Here is a 13,038-nt window from a genome sequence, read left to right on the forward strand (position 1 = left end):
CCCCCACAGTAAGGGGGTGGGAGGGGGAGGAGGAGCCTGCAAAAGAGACTGAGAATGAATGACCAGAGAACCAGGAGAGGACGGAGTCTGTGAAGCCAAGGTTGGATATTACAGATCACATATATCATACTCTAGCATCTAGGGCAAAAGATGGGTAACAGTTGACAAATGTGCCATCAAAAAATGGCTGTAACTGAAGATCCTTGGCCACATCAAAAGCTGAGAACAGAATAAAAGTTTTGAAAGTTGATAGTTACAGAGAGGTAGCTCAAAGGAGCAAGTCGCATGAAAGGACCTGAAATAATTCTATCCAACATTCTTCTCCAGGAGTGTTCAATCAACATGCCTTGCCTAACACATTGTTGTTTATTCATCTAAGCAATCCTTTTAATTTTTTTTTAATTTGAGAAATTGTTAAGATTTTTATAACCCTCATATCTTATGTCCTCTCAGGGTCACAACTGGAGAGTTTCCAGTCCTCTACCAGTCTCGACAGTGGGAGGGAGAGTCAAGCAGAGGCCTTCCCATTCCATTCCTAGCTTGGCCAGTGACCAGCGAGTGGAAGGTAATCGGCTACAAGTCAAAACTCACCCGTGCTGGGCAGCAGCGGCATGGAAGAGAATCGAGGGCAGAGACTCGTTTACTGTGCAGAAGGAGACAATGGTAAACCGCTTCCATATTTTTTCCAAGAAAACTCTATGGTTCAACTACCAGAACGACTGCAGGTGGAAGTGGGGCGTTCTGGGAGAGATGTGTCTATGGCGTCGCTATGGGTTGGAAACGACTTGACAGCATAAGACAACAACAACACATCTTATGCCTCCCAGCTTTTATTTTACTAATTTATTGTTGGGTATATATAGAAGCAGCGTGGCTCAGTGGAAAGAGCACTGGTTTTGGAGTCAGAGGTCATGGGTTCAAATTCCGACTCCGCTAATTGTCAGCTGTGTGACTTTGGGCAAGTCACTTCACTTCTCTGGGTCTCAGTTCCCTCATCTGTAAAATGGGGATTATGACTGTGAGCCCCACGTGGGACAACCTGATCACCTTGTAACCTCCCCAGCACTTAGAACAGTGCTTTGCACATAGTAAGCGCTTCTAGACTGTGAGCCCGCTGTTGGGTAGGGACCGTCTCTATATGTTGCCAACTTGTACTTCCCAAGTGCTTAGTACAGTGCTCTGCACACAGTAAGCGCTCAATAAATACAATTGAATGAATAAATGCCATTATTATTATTATTATTATTATTATTGTTATTATTATTATTATTATTATTGTTATTACAGATTGGGAACTCACTGTTTTAATCGCAGGCTTTACCTTTATATCAATTTTGATACAGCATTGCAGCATTGTAATACATTTGATTAACGCAGTAATAATAATAATTGTGGTATTTGTTAAGTGCTTACTATATGCCAAGCACTGTTCTAGGCACTGGGGTAGATACCAGGTAATCAGGTTAAATACAGTCTGTGTCCCTCATGGGACTCACAATCTTGATCCCCATTTTACAGACGAGGTAACTGAGGCCAGAGAAGTTAAGTGACTTGCTCAGTATGTTTCATTAGTTGACCTAATGCACAGAATTCTTTTTGACAAGTGACAATCAGGAAAGATGATTTATTTGTTAAGAGAATCGTTAATAGTCTAATTTGGGTAGCCCGTCAGAATGGAAAAGTGGGGATTATTATTATGACGCTTGTTAAACACTATGTGTCAAGCACTGTTCGAAGCACTGGGGTAGATACAAGCAAAGTCAGACACAGTGTTTCTCCCAACAGTGGCTCACAGTTTCATTTAGGTGGGAGCACAGGCGGCGAAGCCCCATTTTACAGAGGAGGAAACTGAGGCAAAGAGCAGTGAAGTGATTTACCCAAGGTCACACAGCAGGCATGTGGCACAGCCAGGAATAGAACCCCAGGTCTCTGACACCCTGGACCATGCTCTATCCACTAGGCCACACTTCTCAGCTCCACACTGTTCACTGATCAACAACAATCAGGTTGTTCCACATGGGGCTCACAGTATGAGGTAACTGAGGCCCAGAGAAGTGAAGTGACTTGCCCAAAGTCACACAGCTGACAAGTGGTGGAGCCTGGACTAGAAACCATGACATCGACTCCCAAGCCCGTGCTCTTTCCACTGAGCCATGCTGCTTCTGAATAGAATAAAAACAATAATTATTATTACAATTATTGTTTGGGAGAAATGGAAGTAATGGATATTTTTATGGAGTGAAGGGGTGTATGCTGAGCAATGCTTCAAGACGATGATCCAGATAGCAGCATGAAGTATAGATTGGAAAGGAGAGAGCCCAGAAGTAGGGAGATACAAATCAATCAATCACTCAATCAACCAATGGTATTTATTGAGTGCTTACTATGTGCAGAGCCCTGTACTAAGCACATGGGAGAGGACAATAGGATTAGCAGACACATTCCCAGCCCAAATCAAGCTTGTCCAAGACTGTCCAAGACTGAACTCCTTATCTTCCCTCCCAAACCCTGCCCTCTCCCTGACTTTCCCATCACTGTAGATGGCACTACCATCCTACCCGTCTCACAAGTCCGCAACCTTGGTGTCATCCTCGACTCTGCTCTCTCGTTCACCCCTCACATCCAAGCCGTCACCAAAACCTGCCGGTCTCACCTCCGCAACATCGCCAAGATCCGCCCTTTCCTCTCCATCCAAACCGCTACCCAGCTGGTTCAATCTCTCATCCTATCACAGCTGGATTACTGCATCAGCTTCCTCTCTGATCTCCCATCCTCCTGTCTCTCCCCACTTCAATCCATATTTCACGCTGCTGCCTGGATCATCTTTGTGCAGAAATGCTCTGGGCATGTTACTCCCCTCCTGAAAAATCTCCAGGGGCTACCAATCAACCTACACATCAGGCAAAAACTCCTCACTCTTGGCTTCAAGGCTGTCCATCACCTCGCCCCTCCCACCTCACCTCCCTTCTTTCCTTCTCCAGCCCAGTCCGCACCCTCCACTCCTCTGCTGCTAACCTCCTCACTGTGCCTCGTTCTCGCCTGTCCCACCATCGACCCCCAACCCACGTCCTCCCCCTGGCCTGGAATGCCCTCCCTCTGCACATCCACCAAGCTAGCTCTCTTCCGCTCTTCAAAGTCCTACTGAGAGCTCACCTCCTCCAGGAGGCCTTCCCATACTGAGCCCCCTCCTTCCTCTTCCCCTCCTCCCCCTCCCCATCCCCCCGCCTTACCTCCTTCCCCTCCCCACAGCACCTGTATATGTATATATATGTTTGTACATATTTATTACTCTATTTATTTATTTATTTTACTTGTACATGTTTATTCTATTTATTTTATTTTGTTAATATGTTTTGTTTTGTTGTCTGTCTCCCCCCTTCTAGACTGTGAGCCCACTGTTGGGTAGGGACCGTAGTATAGACCATAGCAGTAAGCGCTCAATAAATACTATTGAATGACTGAATGATTGAAAGCTTAGTCTAGAGGTGAGTTCTAGAAGTCTAGCTACAATATTATGAGAGCTTGCACCAGGATGGCTGAAGTTTGGTGGCTCACAAACCACATATGACATCTTCAGTCTTACTATCAACAAGGCTCAACAGCAAGACAGGCAGAGAAAAGAGAGAGCCACAGAGGAAGCTAAAAAGAGTTCCTACTCCTTAATTTCACTCATTCATTCATTCATTCAATCATATTTATTGAGCGCTTACTGTGTGGAGAGCACCATACCAAGTGTTTGGGAACAATAATGATAATGATGATGGCATTTATTAAGTGCTTACTATGTGCAAAGCACTGTTCTAAGCACCGGGGAGGTTACAAGGTGATCAGGTTGTCCCATGGGGGGCTCACTATCTTAATCCCCATTTTACAGATGAAGTAACTGGGGCACAGAGAAGTTAAGTGACTTGCCCAAAGTCACACAGCTGACAATTGGCGGAGCCGGGATTCGAACCCATGGACTCTGATTCCAAAGCCCGGGCTCTTTTCACTGAGCCACGCTTCTTCCCCCAAAGTACAAGTCGGCAACATATAGAGATGGTCCCTACCCAACAACGAGCTCACAGTCTAGAAGGAGGAGACAGACAACAAAATAAAACAAAACATGTAATTTAAAAGATAGTGAGTCAGTATTTATTGAGTGCTTACTGTGTGCAGTGCACTGTACTAAGCGCTTGGGAAAGTACATATAACAATAAACAGACACATTCCCTGCCCACAGTGAGCTTACAGTCTAGCAGGGAAGATAGACATTAACATTCATTCTCAGTCTCTTTTGCAGGCTCCTCCTCCCCCTCCCATCCCCTTACTGTGGGGGTTCATCAAGGTTCAGTTCTTGGTCCCCTTCTGTTCTCAATCTACACTCACTCCCTTGGTGACCTCATTCGCTCCCACGGCTTCAACTATCATCTCTACGCTGATGACACCCAGATCTACATCTCTGCCCCTGCTCTCTCCCCCTCTCTCCAGGCTCACATCTCCTCCTGCCTTCAGGACATCTCCATCTGGATGTCTTCCCGCCACCTAAAACTCAACATGTCCAAGACTGAACTCCTTGTCTTCCCTCTCAAACCCTGCCCTCTCCCTGACTTTCCCATCTCTGTTGATGGCACTACCATCCTTCCCGTCTCACAAGCCCGCAACCTTGGTGTCATCCTCGACTCCGCTCTCTCATTAACCCCTCACGTCAAAGCCGTCACCAAAACCTGCCCATCTTAGCTCTGCAACATTGCCAAGATCAGCCCTTTCCTCTCCATCCAAACCGCTACCCTGCTCGTTCAAGCTTTCATCCTATCCCGTCTGGACTACTGCATCAGCCTTCTCTCTGATCTCCCATCCTCGTGTCTCTCCCCACTTCAATCCATACTTCATGCTGCTGCCCGGATTGTCTTTGTCCAGAAATGCTCTGGGCATGTTACTCCCCTCCTCAAAAATCTCCAGTGGCTACCAATCAATCTGCACATCAGGCAGAAACTCCTCACCCTGGGCTTCCAGGCTGTCCATCCCCTCGCCCCCTCCTACCTCCCCTCCCTTCTCTCCTTCTCCAGCCCAGCCCACACCCTCCGCTCCTCCACCGCTAATCTCCTCACCGTACCTCGTTCTCGCCTGTCCCGCCATCGACCCCCGGCCCACGTCATCCCCCAGGCCTGGAATGCCCTCCCTCTGCCCATCCGCCAAGCTAGCTCTCTTCCTCCCTTCAAGGCCCTGCTGAGAGCTCACCTCCTCCAGGAGGCCTTCCCAAACTGAGCCCCTTCCTTCCTCTCCCCCTCGTCGCCCTCTCCATCACCCCCATCTTACCTCCTTCCCTTCCCCACAGCACCTGTATATATGTATATATGTTTGTACATATTTATTACTCTATTTACTTATTTATTTATTGTACTTGTACATATCTATTCTATTTATTTTATTTTATTAGTATGTTTGGTTTTGTTCTCTGTCTCCCCCTTTTAGACTGTGAGCCCACTGTTGGGTAGGGATTGTCTCTATATGTTGCCAACTTGTACTTCCCAAGCGCTTAGTACAGTGCTCTGCACACAGTAAGCGCTCAATAAATACAATTGAGGATGATGATGATGATGAACATTAACGAAAGGCTCCTCTGAGCTTAGCCAGCTCTCATTCCGGGAGACGTGGAGAAATGTAGTCCTTTGCCTTCTGGGAAATGTAATTCTCAGGACAATTTCCTACTTCCCCTTCAGTTCCCTGACCTCGGCCTCCAATAGAAGCCTGAATATTGTCAGAACTGGGCTCTGCCAATGGGAATGATCTAGTGCTTCCTGCGAGAAGAATGTCCAGATGAGGATACAGGCAAGGCACCCATTATTAGCTCCCTACTGAAAGCTCACCTCCTCCAGGAGGCCTTCCCAGACTAAGTCCCCCTTTTCCTCTGCTCCTCCTCCCTTTCCCATCACCCCAACTCCCTCCCTCTGCTCTACCCGCCTCCCCACCCCACAGCACTTGTGTATATATGCACATATTTATTATTCCATTTATTTTATTAATGATGTGTATATACCTATAATTCTATTTATTTATAATGATGCTATTGATGCCTGCCTAATTTTTTTGTTTTGTTTTGTTGTCTGTCTCCCAGCTTCTAGAGTGTGAGCCTGTCGTTGGGTAGGGTTTGTCTCTCTCTGTGGCTGAATTGTACTTTTCCAAGCGCTTAGTGCAGTGCTCTGCACACAGCAAGTGCTAAGTAAATACGATTGAATGAATGAATGAATTAGATCAGACGCAGAAGCTTCCCCACCAGAGCTAGGGAGGCAGGGGAAGTGGTGGATCTCATCGCCATTATTAGTTTGCAAATGAGGAAACAGAGGTACAAAAAGGTCAAATGACTTGCCCAGATTCCAGCCAGCCGGTGGTTTAGCTTCCAATTTCTTGCTCTTTCCACTAAGACATGCTTGCCTCAGTCCCATGAAATGATCTCTGACTTCAAAGTCCCCAAGTGTCAATCGATCAATCAATTGTATTTACGGAGCGCATACTATGTGCAGAGCACTGTACTAAGCACTTGGAAGAGCACAATAACAACAGAATCAGCAGACTCAGTCCCTGTCTACAGTGAGCTTCCAGTCTTGCGTACTTATTTTAATTTAAATGGATCCTACATAAAGTTGTTCAACTGCGTGGATCTCAGCAAATCCTTGTAGATAGTTTTTGTTGATGTCTGTGGGTATTGGAGTTCTGAAATGTCTATTGTTAATACTGGAAGTAAGGAAATGTCTTTCTCTGCAGCAAGTGAATCTGTTTGAAAATTTTTGAATACCTTCTCCCCTGAGTCTCAATTTCATGTCAATAGATTGTGTTCACATTGTTTGCAACTGAATGACAACTGTCCAAATTGCTTCAGAAATGTTTAGCGGGCCTCTTTATAACAGGATAACACAGTTTGAATCATAGTTTTTTGAATACATCTTGCTGAGAGAGTCTCTCATTCAAAGGCATATGAAAGATCATACATGAAGGATTGGCCTTTTTTTCTAATAAAGGATTTTCAAGAAGCTCTGTTTGTGATAGACCAAACAATAAAGCAATTGAAGTGAGGATTTTTTGTTTCTTTGGAACGTTCAATCTTCTTGTCTGGTGGAAAGATGCTTAAGGTAATATTGTATTTGTTGAACATTCAATCCTTAACCATAAGAAAAATGTACGTGAAGCATTGAAACTGCCCCTTTCCAAAATAGAAATTTTAGAAACACTTTTAAGGGTCCCTTAAAAAAGTGAGAACTTTAAATTGCCGCCTATGAGATTTTTAAAAGACAAATTTTACAATCCATTTTGGGCGATATTTAATTTTATATTGTCAGACACCAAGGGAGATTTGAATTTGAAATATCAGAAAAATTAGAGCAGGGTGCTTTAAAATTCTTTCAAAATAAGTCTGGCAGGAGGACTGTGGGAAATGTAGCCAATGTCAAAGCTACAGTGCCCATTTGGAGTGGGTTTTGCATACACTTCTCAGTGCAGCTGGGTGAAAAAAGCCCAATCTTAAAAATCAGAAAGACCTGAGTTCCAATCCTGGCTCTGCCACTTTCCTATTACCTTGGGCAAGTCATTTAACTTCTAGTGTCTCCATTTCTTGAGCTATTGGGTGGGGATTAAATTCGTGTTCTCCCTTCCCCTTAGACAATGAGCTCCATGTGGGATAGGGACGATGTCTGCCCTGATTACCTTATATCTACCCCAGGGCTTAGTACAGTGTCTAGTCCGTAGTAAATTCTTAACATATTATTACTATTATTATTATTACTATTATTATTATTATTACTATTATTATATGTTCTCTTCCAATAGTAGTAAACGTCACTCTCCTCCCATCCCAGGAGTGGGGCTGAGTCCCTGAAAAGAGAGCACAAAGAGGTATTCAGTCCATTTTGAATTTCCCATGGTGTGGGAGTCTAAGATATATTATTTTAAAGGTGGAGCAAATCATTCGGGCAAAATTCAAAACCCAATGGGCAAGTCAAGTAGAATCTGAATGTCCAATTTAAGAAAGTATGTCAAAATCTGTCTTGCTTCCAAGTATCTGAGGGTGATGTTTTGGAATAATTGGATAGATAAAGCATTTGTGATTGGTATCACGGCAACTCAGCAGCCTCAAAATGAGTACCCATTTATTTCATATAAAATTGAAATGCAGTCGTCTTGTTAAAAGTATAGGATGGCCCAGTTTTCCGTCAGGAAGGATGGATGAGCCTCCTAAGTCCTAAGACTTTAGGGAGGAGAACCTGCACAGAGGGATTGATTATAGGGATTGAGAAGCAGCGTGGCTCAGTGGAAAAGAGCACGGGCTTTGGAGTCAGAGGCCCCAGCTCTGCCAATTGGCAGCTGCGTGACTTTGGGCAAGTCACTTAACTTCTCTGGGCCTCAGTTACCTCATCTGTAAAATGGGGATTAAGACTGTGAGCCCTCCGTGGGACAACCCGATCACCTTGTAACCTCCCCAGCGCTTAGAACAGTGCTTTGCACATAGTAAGCGCTTAATAAATGCCATCATCATCATCATCATCATCATAGTGCTAATGGCTTGCACGGGGCTGCCAGTCATGTCCCCGCTGGGTCACAGGGTGCGGACAGTGAGTAGGCGGGTAAGGCGCAGCACGCTGCGAAGTGCATGTTCTGTCTTTGCCTACGTTAGCCAGCTATCAGCTGAAGCGTGCTAAGAAGCAGCGTGGCTCAGTGGAAAGAGCCCGGGCTTTGGAGTCAGAGGTCATGGGTTCAAATCCCGGCTCCGCCAATTGTCAGCTGTGTGACTTTGGGCAAGTCACGCCACGGTAGACGTGTTCTCCGGCAAGGGCTGTACAAATGGAACTGGGCTGAGAAGCTCATAAAAGGCCTGCGATTACTCTGCAAAGCTTTGTGTCCAACTTGACCGTAGTCCATCTGAACGACTCCCCACCACCATCGGAGCAAAGCAGCATTGTGTGATAGGTCTGGTTCTGTGCAGACCATGTTGGAGGATCTCATAATAAATAATAATAATAATGACACTTGTTAAGCACTCACTATGCACCAAGCATTGTTCTAAGCACTAGGGTACTTCACTTCACTTCTCTGGACTTCAGTTCCCTCACTTGTAAAATGGGGATTGAGACTGTGAGCCCCACGTGGGACAGGGACTTTGTCCATCCCAATTTGTTTGTATCCACCCCAGCATTTAGAACAGTCTGTCCCATAGTAAGCACTTAACAAATACCACAATAATCATTATTATTATTATAACAGAACCACAAGGCTTTTTCCCAGACCACAAGTAGCTAACATCATAATGGAGCAGTCACAGTCAGTAGAATTATCAAGAGTCCTAGACAGTCTTTTGTTTTTGTTTTTTATGATATTTGTTAGGTGCTTAGTACGTAAGCACTTAACGAGCTTTCCACTGTACAGCATGGCTCAGTGGAAAGAGCATGGACTTGGGAGTCCAAGGTCATGGGTTCAAATCCCTGTTCTGCCAACTGTCAGCTGTGTGCCTTTGGGCCAGTCACTTAACTTCTCTGTGCCTCAGTTACCTCATCTTTATAATGGGGATTAAGACTGTGAGCCCCACGTGGGACAACCTGATCACCTTGTATCCTTTCCAGCACTTAGACCATCATCATCATCATCATCAATCGTATTTATTGAGCGCTTACTATGTGCAGAGCACTGTACTAAGCGCTTGGGAAGTACAAATTGGCAACATATAGAGACAGTCCCTACCCAACAGTGGGCTCACAGTCTAAAAGGGGGAGACAGAGAACAAAACTAAACATACTAACAAAATAAAATAAATAGAACAGATATTTACAAGTAAAATAAATAAATAAATAAATAGAGTAATAAATATGTACAAACATATATACATATATACAGGACCTGTGGGGAAGGGAAGGAGGTAAGATGGGGGTGATGGAGAGGGCGACGAGGGGGAGAGGAAAGAAGGGGCTCAGTCTGGGAAGGCCTCCTGGAGGAGGTGAGCTCTCAGTAGGACCTTGAAGGGAGGAAGAGAGCTAGCTTGGCGGATGGGCAGAGGGAGGGCGTTCCAGGCCCGGGGGAGGACGTGGGCCGGGGGTCAATGGCGGGACAGGCGAGAACGAGGTACGGTGAGGAGATTAGCGGCGGAGGAGCGGAGGGTGTGGGCTGGGCAGTACAAAGAGAGGAGGGAGGTGAGGTAGGAGGGGGCGAGGGGATGGACAGCCTTGAAGCCCAGGGTGAGGAGTTTCTGCCTGATGCGCAGATTGATTGGTAGCCACTGGAGATTTTTGAGGAGGGGAGTAACATGCCCAGAGCGTTTCTGGACAAAGATAATCCGGGCAGCAGCATGAAGTATGGATTGAAGTGGAGAGAGACACAAGGATGGGAGATCAGAGAGAAGGCTGATGCAGTAGTCCAGACGGGATAGGATGAGAGCTTGAATGAGCAGGGTAGTGGTTGGGATGGAGAGGAAAGGGCAGATCTTGGCAATATTGCAGAGCTGAGACTGGCAGGTTTTGGTGATGGCTTGGATGTGAGGGGTGAATGAGAGAGCAGAGTCGAGGATGACACCAAGGTTGCGGGCTTGTGAGATGGGAAGGATGGTAGTGCCGTCAACGGAGATGGGAAAGTCAGGGAGAGGGCAAGGTTTGGGAGGGAAGACAAGGAGTTCAGTCTTCGACATGTTGAGCTTTAGGTGGCGGGCAGACATCCAGATGGAGATGTCCTGAAGGCAGGAGGAGATGCGAGCCTGGAGAGAGGGGGAGAGAGCAGGGGCAGGGATGGAGATCTGGGTGTCATCAGCGTAGAGATGATAGTTGAAGCCGTGGGAGCAAATGAGGTCACCAAGGGAGTGCGTGTAGATCGAGAACAGAAGGGGACCAAGCACTGAACCTTGGGGAACCCCCACAGTAAGGGGATGGGACGGGGAGGAGGAGCCTGCAAAAGAGACTGAGAATGAACGACCGGAGAGGTAAGAGGAGAACCAGGAGAGGACGGAGTCTGTGAAGCCAAGGTCAGATAGCGTGTTGAGGAGAAGGGGGTGGGCCACAGTGTCAAAGGCAGCTGAGAGGTCGAGGAGGATTAGGACAGAGTATGAGCCGTTGGGATTGGCAAGCAGGAGGTCATTGGTGACCTTTGATAAGGCAGTTTCCGTGGAATGTAGGGGACGGAAGCCAGACTGGAGGGGGTCGAGGAGAGAGTTGTTGTTGAGGAATTCTAGGCAGCGCGTGTAGACAACTCGTTCAAGGAGTTTGGAAAGGAATGGTAGGAGGGATATGGGACGATAACTAGAAGGTGACGTGGGGTCAAGAGAGGGTTTTTTTAGGATGGGAGAGACATGGGCATGTTTGAAAGCAGAGGGGAAGGAACCAGTGGAGAGTGAGTGGTTGAAGATGGAAGTTAAGGAGGGGAGAAGGGATGGAGCGAGAGATTTCAGGAGATGAGAGGGAATGGGGTCAGAAGCACAGGTGGCCGGAGTAGCACTTGAGAGGATGGAGGAGAGCTCCTCTGAGGATACTGCTGGGAAGGATGGGAGAGTAGCAGAGAGTGTTGAGAGCCGGGGGGTTGGAGAAGGGGGGGGAGGTCGGACCGGATGGATTTAATTTTGTTAATGAAGTAGGAGGCCAGATCGTTGGGGGTGAGGGAAGGAGGAGGGGGAGGAACCGGGGGCCTGAGAAGGGAGTTGAATGTACGGAAGAGCTGGTGGGGGTGATGGGCATGGGTGTCAATAAGGGAGGGGAAATAGTTTTGTCTGGCAGAAGAGAGGGCTGAGTGCTTTGCACATAGTAAAGCATAGTAAAGTAAAGTTATGTGCTTTGCACATAGAGGTCATGGGTTCAGATCCCAGCTCCACCAATTGTCAGCTGTGTGACTTTGGGCAAGTCACTTCACTTCTCTGGGCCTCAGTTACCTCATCTGTAAAATGGGGATGAAGACTGTGAGCCCCCTGTGGGACAACCTGATCTCCTTGTATACCCCCAGCGCTTAGAACAGTGCCTTGCACATAGTAAGCGCTTAATAAATGCCATTATTATTATTATTATTATTATTATTATAGTAAGCGCTTAACAAATGCCATTATTGTTATTATTATGTACCAAGCACTGTTCTAATCACCGGAGTAGATTCAAGTTAATCGGGTCAGATACAGAACCTGTCCTACTTGTAATTCAGAGTCTAAAAGTGAGAGGGAAGACAGGTATTGTATCCCTATTTTTTACAGTTGAGGAAACTGAGACACAGAGAAGTTAATTGACTTGCCTAAAGTCACAAAGCAGGCAAATGACAGAGCCAGGATTAGAACCCAGATCATCTGATCCCCACCCTGCTGTGAGTACTGTGAATACTGTTTCACAGTATTAGTCCTCATTTAACAGATGAGGTAACTGAGGCACAGAGATGTGAAGTGACTGGCCCAAGGTCACACAACAGACAAGTGGCAGGAGTCCTCTGAGAGTCAGGACTATGTTTGAAAGCAGTGGAGAAGGAGCCATTGGAAAGTGAATGGTTGAAGATAAAAGTCAGGGAGGGAAGGAGGGAGCAAGTGTCTTGATCATCATCAATCATCATCAATCGTATTTATTGAGTGCTTACTGTGTGCAGAGCACTGTACTAGGCGCTTGGGAAGTACAATTTGGCAACATATAGAGACCCAAAGGGATGGGGTCGGAGGCACAGGTTGAGGGGATGGATATTGAGAAGAGGCAGGAGACTGCCTCTTGAGATACTGCTAGGAAGGATGGGAAAGTCTCAGAGTGGGCAGAAGGAGGGGAGAGGAGAGGAGCAGGTGAGATTTTTAGGGAGATTACACCTGATGGGTTTCATTTTATCACTAAATAATAATAATAATAATAATAATAATGGCATTTGTTAAGCGCTTCCTATGTGCAAAGCACTGTTCTAAGCGCTGGGGAGGATACAAGGTGATCAGGTTGTCCCACACGGGGCTCCCAGTCTTCATCCCCATTTTACAGATGAGGTCACTGAGGCCCAGAGAAGTGAGGTGACCTGCCCAAAGTCTCACCCAGCTGACAAGTGGCGGAGCCAGGATTAGAACCCATGACCTCTGGCTCCCAA

General features: G+C 46.4%; 1 non-coding gene across 1 annotated transcript; it reads left to right on the top strand.

Annotated features, from left to right (window-relative positions):
- Positions 1 to 443: 443 nt before the first annotated feature.
- LOC119927550 lies at positions 444 to 581 on the top strand. The gene has a single exon (XR_005450543.1). It is a non-coding gene; the product is annotated as a small nucleolar RNA SNORA7 (small nucleolar RNA).
- The last annotated feature ends 12,457 nt before the right edge of the window (positions 582 to 13,038 follow it).

This window comes from Tachyglossus aculeatus, chromosome 4, assembly GCF_015852505.1.
Source record: "Tachyglossus aculeatus isolate mTacAcu1 chromosome 4, mTacAcu1.pri, whole genome shotgun sequence".
Classification (NCBI taxonomy): domain Eukaryota; kingdom Metazoa; phylum Chordata; class Mammalia; order Monotremata; family Tachyglossidae; genus Tachyglossus; species Tachyglossus aculeatus.